The sequence below is a fragment of the Myotis daubentonii genome, chromosome 2 (genome assembly GCF_963259705.1).
Source record: "Myotis daubentonii chromosome 2, mMyoDau2.1, whole genome shotgun sequence".
Lineage (NCBI taxonomy): Eukaryota > Metazoa > Chordata > Mammalia > Chiroptera > Vespertilionidae > Myotis > Myotis daubentonii.
The window spans coordinates 98,629,556-98,646,314 of record NC_081841.1 but is presented as its reverse complement, the minus strand read 5'-3'; the positions used below and the strand labels follow the sequence as shown (position 1 = coordinate 98,646,314).

The 16,759-nt window shown below is 40.7% G+C and overlaps 1 protein-coding gene and 1 pseudogene across 1 annotated transcript in view; one reads left to right on the top strand and one right to left on the bottom strand.

The window, feature by feature from the left end:
* The window catches only part of ADIPOR2 (adiponectin receptor 2), a 79,132-nt gene extending 62,375 nt beyond the window's left edge, over positions 1 to 16,757 (bottom strand). Inside the window, exon 1 of the mRNA XM_059683961.1 lies at positions 16,609 to 16,757. The gene's annotated coding sequence lies outside the window, so the exon portion shown is untranslated. The remainder of the gene's footprint in view (positions 1 to 16,608) is intronic.
* LOC132226629 (protein SDA1 homolog) lies at positions 8,131 to 16,223 on the top strand (annotated as a pseudogene).
* Positions 16,758 to 16,759: the final 2 nt, after the last annotated feature.

The following is a 16,759-nucleotide window of genomic DNA, read 5'->3' as shown; positions in this document are numbered from 1 at the left end:
CAGGATGACGCCAAACTAACTGAACCATATTGGCCAGGGCAAAGTTTTCATTCTTAAACTAAATGATTTAAAGCGGTTTCTAACAAACATTTAAGACAGTTAAGGCTCAAGCTTATATACATAATTCTCCTAAATTCAAAATTAAAAGTCTTGCACAGCTGGCATGGCTCAGTGGTTGAGCACTGACCTATGAACCAGGAGGTCACAGTACAATTTCTGGTCAGGGCACATGCCCAGGGGGCTCCATCCACAGCAGGGGGCATGCAGGAGGCAGCAGATCAATGATTCTCATCACTGGTGTTTCTCTCTCTCTCTCTCCATCTCCCATTCTCTCTGAAATCAGTAAAAATATATTTTTTTAAAAGTCTCAAACATCAGGACATATATATAACAGCAACTGGACAACTAAATACATTTAAGTATTCTGAAGTTTCAACTATCAAAATATCAATCCAATACATGCTTATCTAGTTTCAAAGTCTGTGGATACTAACCAGCAATCTTGTTTTCCTCATAAAAATATATCCTCGAACTGTTTGCAACCCAGATTCAATTTAAAAAGTGACTGAGAGAAATGACATTTGGGTGAGGTCTACAAAATACAATCAAACCTCGTTTCTCCAACATCTCCCATCTCAAACAATTCAGTTCTAGGCCAACTTGTTCACAGACAAAAATGTCTGGGTTGTGGAACCAAACTTTGATTTTCAAACTGACAACCCTTTCAAGCTGATACCTCAGCATGACAAAAAGGGTCTCTCTGGCAACAAAGGAGAAAATGTTTTTGTTGCCAGCTAAATCAACCATTAGCACAATTTTAAGACATAAAAGAGGGCATCAATATATCAGGACCAGCTAAACTGTGATATAATGTGTAAATAGTTATAATCTTCAGTGCTAATGTTGCTAAGGGTGTGAAAGAAACAATGATCACAGACTACTGAAGAGGTAGAAAAACTGTTGCTGATTTGGATAAATGAAAAGCAGTTAGCCAGTGACAGCCATTTCCCAAGCAGTGATATATGAGCAAACAAAGATGCTGCATACTGACTTAAAAGACAACCCTGGACCAAGTGTTCAAAGTGATTCATTTAAGGCTAGTAGGGGGTGGTTGGATAAACTTAAGAAGCGTTTATTCATAGATTAAACAGTACATTAGACATGAACTGTATATAAGAAAGGTTAAAAACAGATTAATTCAACTTACATTACTTCTAATGGGAAAAAATGATTCAGTTTTTTAGCAAATCGCTTCTTGAACAGCCTCTGTAATGAATTAAATTCAAGAACCGAGGTTCTACTGTACAGAAGTGGGCAAAAGTAGGTTTACAGTTGTTCATATGGAAAAATATATCATCCTATCTAATAATAGACAAACAGGGTAATTGACCATACCTTCGCTACGCCTCCCATTGGCTAATCAGCATGATATGCAAATTAACCGCCAACAAAGATGGCGGCTAATTTGCATATGTAGGCTCCAAGCCGAGGAGCTAAGACTGAAGGTGAGCCTGAGCCATGAAGACGGAAGACGGCTCCGGCTGGGGCCGTGAAGATGGAGGATGGAAGGCAGCTCCTGCCAGAGCAAAGGCTTGGGTCCCGGGTGCCGGAGGAAAACCGGTGTCGGCAGCCAGGAGAAGGGAAGGCCTATTGCATGAATCTCTTCGTACAACAGGCCTCTAGTATAAGAATAAATTCTGTGTTTCGCATACTCACAACTGTGAATGTATTTTTGCCCACCTCCTGTATGCTCTCTATCTATCTACATTCTGGGTTCTAGTTCTGGATCAAGTAATCAACCAATCACATTATTCTAGCCCAGAAGTCACAAACTTGAACATGTGAAGCAGCCTGATGAAAGAAAAAAAAAGGCTGTCCTTGCTGGTTTTCCAGTAGTTAGAACACCGCCCTACATATCGCAAGGTCTCTGGTTCGGTTCCTGGTCAAAGGCACGTACCATGGTTCCGGCTCGATCCCTGGTCTGGGTTTGTGCGTGTTTGGGAGGCAACCAATGGATGTGTCTCTCACACATCGATGTTTCTTTCTCTCTCTCCTCCTCTCTCTTTCTCTCCCCACTTCCTCCCTCCCTTCCATTCTCTCTAAAATATCAATGGAAGTATGTCCTCGGGTAAGGATTTTTTTAAAAAAGGCTGTTAGTGTACTGAACTTAAACTACATAAAAGATTTACAACAACTTACATGCATAGGCATATAAAAACAGAAATATAAAAATGTTAAAATTAACAGAAAGTATTAATATTAATTAACAAAAGTATTAAAATATTAACAGAAATATTAAAAAGTATTTAAAAATTTAATTTGCCTGGCCGTATGGCTCAGTGGTTGAGCATCTACCTATGAACCAGGAGGTCACAGTTTCAATTCCCGGTCAGGGCACATGCCCTGGTTGCAGGCTTCATCCCCAGTGTGGGACAGGCAGGAGGCAGCTGATCAATGATTCTCTCTCCTCACTGATGTATGTTTCTTTCTCTCTCTCTCTCTCTCTCTCTCTCTCTCTCTCTCTCTCCCCCCCCCCTTCTGCTCTGAAATCAATAAAAATATTTTTTAAATTAAATTAGATCCCTGCCTCACATCATATACCAAAAAAAAAAAAAAAAAATCAGGAAAAATCAAGACCTAAATGTAAAAAAAAAAGTCTAAGACTTTTAGAAATATGAAAAAATTAACAAATAAGCCACAGAGACTAGAATATATTTGCAATTCACTTAACAGACATAACCAGAATATAAAACTCCTAAAATCAATTTAAAAGACAACCCAATTGGGAGGGGAGGAAGAAGGAACAGCCATTCAAGAAAACCTGAATAGTTACTCAACATTTGAAAACATGCTCAATCTCATAATTAATTTGAAAACTTAAGACAATTTGATATCATTTCACAATAATTTGATTTGTAAACATGTAAAAAATCTGACGGTGCCACGGATAAGAATTTGGAAAGAGTAAATTCTCACATTTTAATGAGAAAAAATGCAAAATAGGACAATTTTGGAGAACAATTTGGCAATTTCTCCATAACCTCCAACCCAATAATTCCACTTCTAAGTAATTACCTTAGAGGACTTCAAATTTCATACCCACATACATACATACATACACATACATACACATACACACACACTCACACTGCACAAAACATTTATCCTTACTGCCTGCAATACAATCTGATACGTTTCCATCCTATTTGAATTCCTAACCTGATTTCCCAACCAATTAATGGCTCTCAACAAGCAGTTTGGAAAACTTGCCCAAGATCTTAAATATGTGCACAAGCATTCATAATCAGGAATGTTCAATGTAATAACCAGAGAAAGATTCTGGGATGTACTAAATTAAATTACAGCTGACTGGAGGGTTAACCAGTTTAACTGTGGGCCAACTAACAATAGACTGCTCACATTCCTGATTGCACCTTAGAGCTTTGAATAAACTTCTATAGAGACCACCAGATGCCCCAGCATCTGCTTATGCATGAACTTTCAAGACTTGTCCAGCACCAACCAATAGTAAATATTTCTTTCTTAAGGACTGTGCACCTATCCTAGAACTGCCTCCCCCCTTCACCCTTTCTCATCTCCCCTTATTTGTAGCCAATATAAATTCTTTCAAAAACATAATATGTGGTAGGCAAAAGCAGATTTACAGTTGAGTATAAGCAACAGTTTACTCTTATATTACCATTATTTTTTAAGTCTTTTTTTTCCATTGATTTTAGAGAGGGAGAAAGAGAAACATCGATGTGAGAGAGACACATCTATCAGCTGCTGCCCTTCCGTGCCCCAACCGGGGATAGAACTGCAACCTAGGTATGTGGCCTGACAGGGAATTGAACCCACAATTTTTTGGTACACAGAATGACACCCAATCAACTGAACCACACCAGCCAAGGCTCTTGTATTTTATTATTTATTAATTATTATATTATTATTGCATTGTATTAACTATAAACCTGCTTTTGCCCACCCCTGTATTTAAAAGAGACCATCTACTCCAGGACAGAGGACATGTTGCCTTCTTCATCTAGCTCCTGCTGCTGATGGTTTAGATTGCACGTCACAGGACCTGTCCTTTTCCAACTAGTATTTGGTTCAATAAACCCTTCATTTCCAAAAAGCTTTCTGCTATGAAAATGTCACAAAACATATATCCTTATTACCTGCAGTACAACCTGATACTTTTCTATCTAGAATTTTAACAGTAGCATTGTTTTTAAAACAGGAAAAACAATAAACCTAAACACCTATCAACATGAAAATGAATTTAAACTGGTTTTCTAATAATAATATAACTATACAGCAGATAAACGTGATGACTATAATCAGGTTGAACCATATGAAAACAGCCATTTTTGTGGGTCAAAATGTTAATAAAATATCAACTTCCTATGAAACTAAAAAACATGTTTCATAAAAAAAATAAGTTACAGAATAGGCAGAAAAGTGTCTACATAAAGTTTTAAATATGCAAAACAATAAGATGACCTGCTTATAAATATAATCCTTATGAAGTAACTAGGGGCCCGGTGCACGAAATTCGTGCACTGGGTGTGTGGGGGGGGGGGGAGCGTCCCTCAGCCCAGCCTGCCCCCTCTCACATACTGGGAGCCCTCAGGCGTTGACCCCCATCACCCTCCAATCGCAGGATCGGCCCCTTGCCCAGGCCTGACGCCTCTGGCCTAGGCGTTCGGCCCAGGCAGCGGGGACCCACAGCTGCAGCGGCCCCGCGATTGTGGGCTTCGCTTTAGGCCCAGGCAAGGGACCCCTAGCTCCTGGGACTGCCAGCTTCGACCGTGCCCAGCTCCCATCGCTGGCTCCACCCCTACTTCCTGCTATCACTGGCCAGGGCGGCAAAGGTGCCTGATTCTCCGATCATGGCTGGGGGGCAGGGCAAAGGCGGCCCCAAGGCCGCCTTTGCCCTGCCCCCCAGCTCTTAGCTCCCCCCTGGGTTTCCAATCACTGTCAGTGGCAGGGGGCTTCTTCCTGCTTTCCCTTTCGCCTCCCTGCATTGTGCCTACATATGCAAATTAACCGCCATCTTGTTGGCAGTTAACTGCCAATCTTAGTTGGCAGTTAATTTGCATATAGCCCTGATTAGCCAATGAAAAGTGTAGCTCATACGCCAATTACCATTTTTCTCTTTTATTAGTGTTGATTACATAAAAACAGGCATTAGGAATGATCAACACCAACACCATTCAGGATAACTTACTTCTGGGAAGTAAAATATAATCCAAAAAGATGCTTCAACTGTATGTTCTCTTTCCATTTTTTTTTCTTTAAAAAATGGGAAAACATTAAGATTTGATATAGCTGTATGGTGGACATATGGATATTAATTATATTGACTCTGTGTTCTATAGATGTTTGAAGTATTTTAAGGAAATAAAAGACACATCTGCATCCTAAATTCAAACCAACCACCATACAAAATTAATTTTCTTGGTTTAAAATGTTAATGACTAGTCATCATCTTTTTTTAACCAGAACCTCTAGTCAACAACAAAAACAGCTTTTATATAATGCCCAATTTAAATATTTCCTTAAAATATGTCAAGAGAAGATTTATCCTTGGAAAACTGGTCTTGTTCCTCCTTCCAGTTTAGTATGTATTTTACTGTATTTCCATTTTTCCTTTTGCTGCCAAGAAAATCCAAATCCAAATTTTATTCTTAGTCATTGAACTATGCTGCCACTTGGGAACAGAATATATGTTTCCTCCTCATTTCTTTTTTCTAATATACATTTTATTACATTTCTGGATCTTTTAAGTAACTAGAAATTCTTTCTGGAATGAAATAGGATATAAATAAATCCCAAGAAAATAAAAAGTAACCCTTCAGTTCCACAATGCTAAAAAGTTTTCACTGCCACTATTTGTTCCCTGACCAAAGGAATGGGTGTGTAGATACAACTATGAATACATGTTCACTAAACTAAAATTTAAGGACATACGTATAGGATTAGTATGAATATGCTGCCAGTGAAAAAATTAGCTAATATACACCAAAAACAAAATACAAAAGAAAAGACCTAGATGGCCAAATTTTAATAAGCTAATTATTTTTGTCGCTTCAAGACCATACTCTTTGTATGCTTTGTTTTCTAGTGCACGGATATTGTGGAAAATACAGTGTCCAATAATATGTAACACTTAAGCAAGCTATAAAGAAAATTGTATTTGTCTGTGGTCATCCATTAAAAACTTAAAGTGTCCTTTCTCACAGGTATTTTCCCCATGCCTAAAGATATTTTGGCAATTTCCAGAATTTAGCTTCCCTTTTCATTCTGTCAGAACTTACAATATATAACTAAGACAAACTATAATATCACTTAGCCAGCATATATCCCCTCTAACACAAGGTATACTCCAAAACAGAAAATTCAAAACCATGGGTTCCGTGAAATAAATCCCCTATTTAATCCATTCCTTAACTTCCAAAACTGAATACCAAAAGTATTTATTAAATAGGGTAGGTTGCACACTAGCCAGTGTGGCTCAGTTGGTTGGAGCATCATCCCATGCACCAAGGGGGTACGGATTGGATTCCCATTTAGGGCTCATACCAGGTTTTGAGTTCAATCACAGGTCTGGGCGAGTACAGGAGGCAATCAATCAATGTTTCTCTCTCACATCCATGTTTCTCTCTCTGTGTCTCTCCCTCTCCCTTCCACTCTCTCTAAAAAAAAAAAAAAAAAAAAACAAATCAGTGGAAAAAATCCTCTGTTGAGGATTAACAACATGTATATGGTAAATTACTCTGGCCAGGTAGCTCAGTTGGTTAGAGCATCAACACACCAAGACTGGTTTCAGTCCCCAGTCAGGGCACATACAAGAACCAACCAATGAATGCGCAGAAAAGTGGAACAGTAAATCAATGTTTCTTTCTCTGTCTCTCTCTGTCTTTCTCTCTCAAAAAAAAAAAAAAAAAAAAATCAATAAATAAAAATTTAAAAAATAAATAGGGTAGGCTAATTATTACTAACAAATAGGTCCTACGACATCGATCAGTCTTAAATTTATCTCATTTAGAAATAAAGGATGAGCTGGAGCATATACACCAAGATGACAATTTTATACTGTAATTTTCCAAGTTTATATTTCACAAAGTCTTTGAAAAGGTTATTTTTAACAAAGTTAAAATACTTTACTCATTAGTAATCCCAAAAGAACATGATCCAATTTAGGTTTTAAAAAGAACATTTACTCATATAAACCTGGGTTGCTATTTGATATGAAGAAAGCTATATACTCCTTACCCTCAAGAAATATAAAGCCTACTGGGAAGTCACCCAGATTCTTTTAACAGGGGAGAGAAAATCCTGCTTTCAAAGACAAGTAGAGAATCTAAACAAGTGAGCATCTCTCTTTAATGGAGTACTCAGACCACAGAATGTAAGCCCCACTAAAGTAAGTCTAAATCATATCTCCCAGTGAGATAAATGAAATGAATAACATTGCCAATTGGATAGTTTTTTAAAAAATCGTGGCAATGGCATAGAGATGCAAGAACCTCACCACATCCACATTTTTGGTAAGTTTACATTGCTGTGATCTTTTGGATGGCGGTCTGGTAATATACATCAAAATGAAAAACATATTTCCTTCAACCAGTAATTAGACTCAGAAAGTTACCCTAAAGAGTCATTAGCAGCAGGTTCTACCCTCTAGCCTGCCCACTCTACCTTTCAAAAGTTTATCTATTGCTTTTCACTCTAATAACTCTTGCCATTATTGTTTTTAAAAAAAGAGAGACAGTCATTATCATGAGACAATTGTACATACAAGGCACATGTACAATTTACAATACTTAAACAATCTAAATATCCAGCAATAGGAACACTATTAGATTATGGCATACCCACTCAATAAAATACTAAAGAACTATTTAAAAAGAACAGAGTAGATGCAGATGTATTGACCTAGAAAGCTACCCAGGAATATTATTTTTTAAAGCACACTACTATGATCCAAGATGGTACCACCTGCTGAGCTCCCAAGGGCTGTTTCCCCACACCCAGAAGCATGATTCCAAGCCACGGCCAGAAGGGCTGGCGGGTGTCAGTGTGGTTTTCTGAAAACTGCTCACTGTTAGCCAGTATGCAGCCAACATGCCCAGCAGAAACAAACACAAGCTTCCCAGTAACCTGCAGTAGTTATAAAACTAATAAAGTGGACCCTCTTACCTACACTGAGGAGTTTCTACAATAGTACATTTAGCTCACTATAAATCCAATATGGAGATTTTTAAATTGCAACCAAATACACCTTGCAAAGTACTGGCAAAGCTGATGATGTTTATGGCACAGATTGGTCACTGCTGCCCAGAACATCTATAACTTTCCTCAAGAGCTGAAAGATCTGCTCTCCTACAATTACACTATCTTGAATCTAATCTTTCAATAACATTTTGCAAAGCTTTGATGTCACTGAGAAGAATCTAATCAATCTGTTTTGCTAGAGCTCTTCTTTGTACTTCTACTAGTACATTGCCATAGAAGCACCTAAGATTTTATATACTCATTTTTCTACTGGTGAGAATATAAGCACAAAATACAAGAATAAAGTAAATATAGTATCACAGAATTTCAAGTACACATGTCAAGAAGCAGCAATATAACTGCACTCCAAGATATCTTCTGGAAGTGGTAAGTGAACTCTACAGAAGAAATTATGCCAAAAACATCAACGTTATCACAACTGCATGCTTCTCGAAGGTTACCAAGATATTAGTTGTTGCCTATTCCTCTTGTTCATCTCTCTTCCTAAAGAAAGATGCTAGTGCAGTATGCCACAGGGAAGAAAGACTCCAAACACAAGAAAAGGTTAAAAGGTTATGAAAGTGCTTCAGAAACAAAAGTGGAAAACAGAGGTGTTTAACTTTTCAGCTTTTCATTTGATTCATAATCTCCAAGATTTTGCAAAAACAAAACAAAACTGCTAAAGTGGCTATAAGCCCTAAGGAGAGTTGAAGTGAAGATGATGCTCATGAACTTTATAACCAGACTAGAGGCCTGGTGCACGAAATTCATGCACAGGTAGGATCCCTAGGCCTGGCCAGCAATCAAGGCCAATCAGGGCCTTCTGGCTGGCGGCCGGGGCCTTCCTTCCCTGGCTGCCAACTGCCAGCGGGGGCCTTCCTTCACTCTGCACCACCCCCTGGTGGTCAGCATACATCACAGCAAGCAGCTGAACTCCAGTAGAACTCCCGAAGGGACACTTTGCATATTAGCCTTTTATAGAGAGAGATTGGTGGGAATTCATGAGCTTTTTCAAACTTCCATCCTCTTATGCAAAGGTTTCTGCAACGGCACCAAGCCAAAGGGAAATAACAAGATCTGTTTGCTGCACAAACATCTCATCACCTGCTAGTCCCAAAGATCATTCAATCATTGCTCATGACTGTAGCCTCCCATTTTGGTATGGACAAGAGCTCTGGGGAAGTCATGGCAGTAGGAATCAGTGCTATGAAAAATAACAGCTCAGACTTCAAAAATACAACTAAAAGACAGAATGGACATCGCCCAGAACCACAGGAAGGCTGGCTGAGGGGAAATTCTTCAACTAGAAGGAAAGAGAACAGCATACGAGACTCAGAGGAGGCGCAGTGCGCAAAATACAAAGGTGCGGAGGTGCGCGTGGAGCGGGCTGCTGGCTGAGGGCGCGGTTGTCGTTTTCAATCGGGAGGGGGTCTCAGATTCTGAGCTCCAGTTCTGGGCGAGTCTCTAGGGACCCAGACTCAAATGGGAGAAGCAGGGACTGTCTGGCATCGGTCGGAACTCGAGGGCAGCTTTCTCTCCGAGGTTTGCAGCGGTTGCTGGGACTCAGAGAGGAAGAGCCTCTGGGGACGGGACTGAGAGCAGCCATAACTGCTCCCTCCACCTGCTCTGTTGATCCCCGTGCCACACGCCCTGCCCAAGCCCTGCGCAGAGCCATTTGCCAGATAGCCTCAGGCAAAGGCTAGATTAGCACCTCCCTAGAGGACAGAAGATTTCCCACTGCAGACACAGCTGATTCTCACAGCCAGTTGGCCTGGAGGTCAAACCCCCCTAGTATTAACTACAACAATCAAGGCTTAACTACAACAAGACTGCACACAAAGATCACCACAGGGTGCACCAAGAAAGCATAAAAAATGTGGAGACAAAGAAACAGGGCAAAACTGTCAATGGAGGATATTGAGTTCAGAACCACACTTTTAAGGTCTCTCAAGAACTGTCTAGAAGCCGCCGATAAATGTAGTGAGATCCTCAAGAAATCTAATGAGACCCTCAATGTTGTGATTAAGAACCAACTAGAAATTAAGCATGCACTGACTGAAAGAGCGAATATTATACAGACTCCCAACAGCAGACCAGAGGAGCGCAAGAATCAAGGCAAAGATTTGAAATGCAAAGAAGCAAAAAACACCCAACCGGAAAAGCAAAATGAAAAAAAGAATCCGAAAATACGAAGGTAGTGTAAGGAGCCTCTGGGACAGCTTCAAGCGTACCAACATTCGAATTATCGGGGTGCCAGAAGATGAGAGAGAGCAAGATACTGAAAACCTATTTGAAGAAATAATGACAGAAAACTTCCCCTACCTGGTGAAAGAAATAGACTTACAAGTCCAGGAAGCACAGAGAACCCCAAACAAAAGGAATCCAAAGAGGACCACACCAAGACACATCATAATTAAAATGCCAAGAGCAAGAGACAAAGAGAGACTCTTAAAAGCAGCAAGAGAAAGAAACTCAGTTACCTACAAGGGAATACCCATACGACTGTCAGCTGATTTCTCAACAGAAACTTTGCAGGCCAGAAGGGAGTGGCAAGAAATATTCAAAGTGATGAATGCCAAGAACCTACAACCAAGATTTCTTTATCCAGCAAAGCTATCATTCAGAACGGAAGGTCAGATAAAGAGCTTCACAGATAAGGAAAAGCTAAAGGAGTTCATCACCACCAAACCAGTATTATATGAAATGCTGAAAGGTATCCTTTAAGAAGAGGAAGAAGAAAAAGGTAAAGATACTAATTATGAACAACAAATATGCATCTATCAACAAGTGAATCTAAGAATCAAGTGAATTGCCGAAACCGGTTTGGCTCAGTGGATAGAGCGTCGGCCTGCGGACTGAGGGGTCCCGGGTTCAATTCCGGTCAAGGGCATGTACCTGGGTTGCGGGCATATCCCCAGTGGGAGATGTGCAGGAGGCAGCTGATCAATGTTTCTCTCTCATCGGTGTTTCTAACTCTCTGTCTCTCTCCCTTCCTCTCTGTAAAAAATCAATAAAATATATTTTAAAAAAAAAAAGAATCAAGTGAATAAATAATCTGATGAACAGAATGAGCTGGTGATTATAATAGAATCAGTGACATAGAAAGGGAATGGACTCACTATTCTTGGGGGGGAAAGGGGGTGGGAGATGAGGGAAGAGACTGGACAAAAATTGTGCACCTATGGATGAGGACAGTGGGGGGGTAAGGGCAGAGGGTGGGGTGGGAACTGGGTGGAGGGGAGCTATGGGGGAAAAAAGAGGAACAAATGTAATAATCTGAACAATAAAGATTTAATAAAATTTTAAAAAAAAAGAAACGAAAAATAACAGCTCAATGACTTAAAAATTTCTTCAAGACCTGGCCCAGCATAAAACAAAGGTAAGAATGTGATGATGTCTGCTAGAATTGATCCAGTTCATTCAAACACTAAATCCTCAGATGTTGCATAAGAAATTCTGGGGTAAGGCTACAGAGGCCTTGAAAAAATCAAGAGCACAAGAATATGGATAATTAGCTGCTAAAGTTTTCATTCCAGGAACATAAGTTCTGGAAGTTGAGGAAGAGAATGCTGAGAATGATAAAGATGGCTGAGGAAGTACCAGTCTCATTGAAGAGGAGGATGGTGGGTAAATGGGTTTATGTGCACCATTCTTCTTATGAACAAGAAATCTCCAAGAAGCTGAACAGCTTCATGGAAGAGCCAGGATGTTCAGTAAGAAAATAATCAGCATTACTTCAGAGAAAAGCAGTTGGCACTACAAGATAAACTTTTGAAAGAGAAAAGGAATGAAGTAACTCTCAAGTTTTCTACTCTCCAAGGAGAATGCTAAGTATATGTAATTAATCTGCAAATTAGTGAATCAAGAATGTTTATTTGCATCAAAAAGTTCAGAAGCACTATTACTTTGAAAACCACCTACTAGTAAAAAGCACACTGCTAAACAATGACTGGTTTGATGCCACTTTTTAAAAAACAATTCTGCAACACAAAAAATAAGCCTAATATAAACTACATTTTATTTAATAGCAATGCAACAATATTGGTTCATCAATTATAACTAGAGGCCCGGTGCACGAAATTCGTGCACTGGGGGGGGGGGGCCGGGGGGGTGACTCCCTCAGCCCAGCCTGCACCCTCTCGCAGTCCAGAAGCCCCGCAATCGATCACCCCAAAGAGGTAGGCCCCACCCACCTGTCGCGATAGATCGCCCCAGAGAGGCCCCACCCACCCGCCACAGCCCGCTGGCCAGTGGCCTGGGCCTCCCTCTTTGGGGCAATCAATCGCGAGCCCCCGGATCGATTGCCCTGCAGAGGGTGGCCTGGGTCTCCCTCTTTGGGGCAATCACGGAGCCCCCCCCACCGGCCAGTGGCATGGGCCTCCCTCTGCAGGGCAATCATGGGGCGATGGCTGGGCCACCCCCAAACAATCACATCGCAACCGCCTTGGCTGGCCTAGCACCAGTGCATGCCATAGCATGGTGGTTGGGATGGTCATTCTGCTGTTCAGCCGTTCGGTCCATTTGCATATTATACTTTTATTATTACAGATATGTCACATTATGCAAAATACTATTAACAACGAAAAATGGGGGATGAACGATATGGGAACTTTCTGTACTAGCTGCATAAATTTCTGTAAATCTAAAACTGCTCTAAAAAATAAAATATTGCCCTGGTCAGGTAGCTCAGTTGATCAGAGCGTTGTCCTGATATGCCAAGGTTGCAGGTTCAATTCCCTATCAGGGTACATACAAGAATCAACCAATATAATAAGTGGAACATTGGTGGAGGGAGTTAATTGAGGGGGAGAGGGGAGAAACACCTGTAATACTTTCAACAGTAACAATAAATTTTAATAAATAAGTAAATAAAGTAGAACAAATCGGTGTTTCTGTATCTCTCTCCCTCCTCCCTCTCTAAAATCAGTAAGTAAATAAATTTAAAAATAGCTTTAAAAGAAAAAGTACTAATTTTTTTAAAAACCTGCAGATTTGCAAATCAACATTTGCAAATGAGGACAAAGAGTTGGAAAATTCTATATCAAATTGTTAACAGTGGTTTTCTACAGAGTGAAATGGAAAGAGGAACACAAGGAGGAACTTTTACATAATATGACTCTGGACTGTCTAAACTTTCTCCACTGAACAGTTCTCTAAGGAGAGGCTCTGTAACATATTGAGGGTCTCAGTCCCAAAACCATATTGCATGGATTCAAATCCCAGCTCCACCATTAACTAGCTGATAAATTTGGGTAATTTCTCTATGCCTCAGTTTCCTCATCTGTGAATAGGGATAATAGTATGTGTCCCCACAGAACTGCTGGAGGTATTACATGACTTACTACATATAAAGTGTTGGAAAACTATTTAGTACACAGTAAGTGCTCAAAAAATGGTGTTCACCACCATCATCATCATCATCAAGTATATATTATTCAACATCAAGCATCTATTATTCCTAACTTTTTAAAACTTTGACTAATAAGACAAATCAGGAAAACTTGGTTCCTTAAGTGCAGAATCTTTGTATACAAATGTATACCATTGCAAATTAAAATAACCTAAGATTTTTTTAAGCAAATTACAAATCAACACTTAATAATATGAGCCAATTTATGTAAAAATATTCACTAACAAATTCTATAAAAACAATCACAAAAACAAACCCCTCTGAGTTATATGATTCTGGATAATTTTTACTTTCTCCTTTACATTTTCCTGAATCATTTTAATTTTCTACATGGAATGTTAATTTAAAAAAAGCAGGAGCTCTGGCCAGTGTGGCTCAGTTGCTTGGAGCAGGATCCCATACACTAAAAGGCTGCAGGTTCTTTTCCGGGGCACCGTACATACCTGGGTGTGGGTTCCATCCTCAGTCGGGGCACATATGGGAAGCAACTGACCAATGTTTCTCTTTCACATCATGTTTCTCTCTTTCTCTCCCCCACTTCCTCTCTCTAAAATCAATAAAATATGGCCATGCACTTGGGTCCCCTCCCTGAAGCAGAAAGCTTTCTATAATAAAAGACTGCTTTTGCTTAAAAATAAATAAAATATTAAAAATAAAATAAAGCAGGAGTCAGTTTACTTTTTCTATTAAGGAACAGATAATAAATATTTTAGGATCTGCAGGACATATGGGTCTCTGTCCCAATTACTCAACTTACCAATTCACCACAAAGCAACCACAGACAATATCTGAACACACACATACATTATGTCCCAACAAAAAATTTACAAAAACAGGCAGCCGGTAGAACTTGGCCCATAAGCTGTAAAGTTTGCTAACCCCTGAAATGAAGAATACAATTTTCATTTTGGAAAACAAAATGTGATTTATACCCAAGTGCATCAGCTATATTGATATTACTGATAGAGGGAAAATCCATTCACTTAGAAAAACACTCTGGAAATCCTCCTCTCATCCCTAGAAACCCAATAATAAGAGAAAATTTGCCTAAAATCATATGCTGGTGGGTGGGAAGTTAAAATAGAGGCTAAAAGAAATATGCCTTTCATATTTAAGTCAATTTGAAAGTTTTCAAAGTTCATAATAATTCACCATCAAGCAGCTGCTACCACATGTGTGGAAGTCCTGCATACTGATGAAATGATTTTAGTTATAGATCATCACAGTCACCACTCTGACAGTTTTCTAAGAATGAAAACATCTATGAACAACTAACAGCATCAGAAATGAAATTTCTATGAAATGAAAAATTTTAAAAATCTATGAAATGCTAACATAATAAATGTCAGAGCGTGGTAAAAGGAGAGACAGAAAGGTGGCCCTTGATATGAGGGCATTTCAAACTACATAAGTGACATATGATCTCCCCCCCGCCCAAAAAAAATAAAGCTTTGGCCTGAAGGAAATGAATTTTAACATTTCACTGAGAAGAGTTTTGTGATCAAATGATTTTAAATATGACTAATTTCTTGGAGTTTCAAATGGTTTAGGGAGGGGCTGTTTTAGAAAAAGATATAATAGGACTAAGGTAAGGCCGAAAAGTCATGTCTAAAATAAAAACATTAAAAACCATTCTAGCCCTGGCCAGTGTGGCTCAGTTGGTTGGAGCACTGTCCCATCCATACACCAAAGGTGGTGGGTTTAATTTATGGTCTGGGCACATACCCAGGTTTTAGGTTTCCTACAGGAGGCAACCAATCGATGTTCGTGTTTTCTCTCTCTCTTTCTCTCTCTCTCTCTTTCTCTCTCTCTCTCTGAAATCAATTTTTTTTTTTAAATCGTTCTACTGCCCTAGCCGGTTTGGCTCAGTGGTCGGAGCGTCAGCCTGCGGACTGCAGAGTCCCAGGTTCGATTCGGGTCAGGGGCACTACCTCCGTTACAGGCTGGATGCCCGCTCCCGGTCCCCGGGGTGCGGGAGGGAACCAACTGATGTCTCTCTCTCTCTCATACATCCGTGTTTCTCTCTTGCTGTCTCTCACACGCTCTTCCACTCGGTCTAAAAAAAAATCAACAGAAAAAATATCCTCGGGTGAGGATTAACAATTAACAAAATAAATAAATAAATAAATTATCCTACTAAAAAAAAAAAAATCATCCTACTGTTTAAAAAAAAATGTCAGCAGCCTGCAATGAAGTCAAATCAACCACTAAAATCCCAGGTGGACATTTGAGTCTTTCTACCAAAATTCACTGCTGGGCTATCACGTTAAGTTGTCAAAATTCCAGAAGCAAACGTTTAAATAAGGTCAAAAGCCAGGAGGAGGGTTAAAGGACCTATGAGTTTTCAATCCACAGTCTCTCGCTGACTTACACCCTTGTTATCAACAGTTTTCAAAGCAGCACAGCTGAGAGCCGAGAAGCCCAACAGGACTTGGGAAAACGGAGCCCAAGTTGCTCTGCCAACCAGGTGGCCCGCAACGCCGCCTTGGAGAAGGTGAGGGGCATTTCCCCGCTCCATACCCGGTCCAAGTAGCACTGAGCAGAACCCACTCGACGCCGGCACCAAAGAAAGTACTAGAAGTGACAAAGGAGACAGAAATGCGAAAACGGAGGGCAGATTCTCTCCGCGGGGAGTGAGGGGAGGCAACTGCAGGCGGAGGGAGGAGAGCTAGAGGGTTCTGGACCCTCTACCCAGAGGGGCGCGGCGGGAGAGGTAGAAAGGAGGGCGGACCCAGGCCCCTCAAGACACACGGTCCTCCTGGGCGGGCGGATAGGTGAAGAGGCCAAGTTCAGGGCGGGGACGAACGCACGCTCCCCGGCCCACACCCGGACACTCGTCCCCTCAGCCGTCACGTCCTCCCGACCCGAGCTCTACCGCTTCGCCCGGGAAAAGGCGCGCACACTCCAGAGACCCTCACCCGGAGCTTGTCGCCGCCTCGCCGCGCGTCTCGGACGCCTCGGGAACCACAGGTGAGGGGAAGGGGAGAAGGGGGGGCAGATGAGGGAAGGAGCCCAACTCGGTACAGCCGTGCCGCTGCCGCCGCCGCGATACCGAGTCTTAGATCGTCC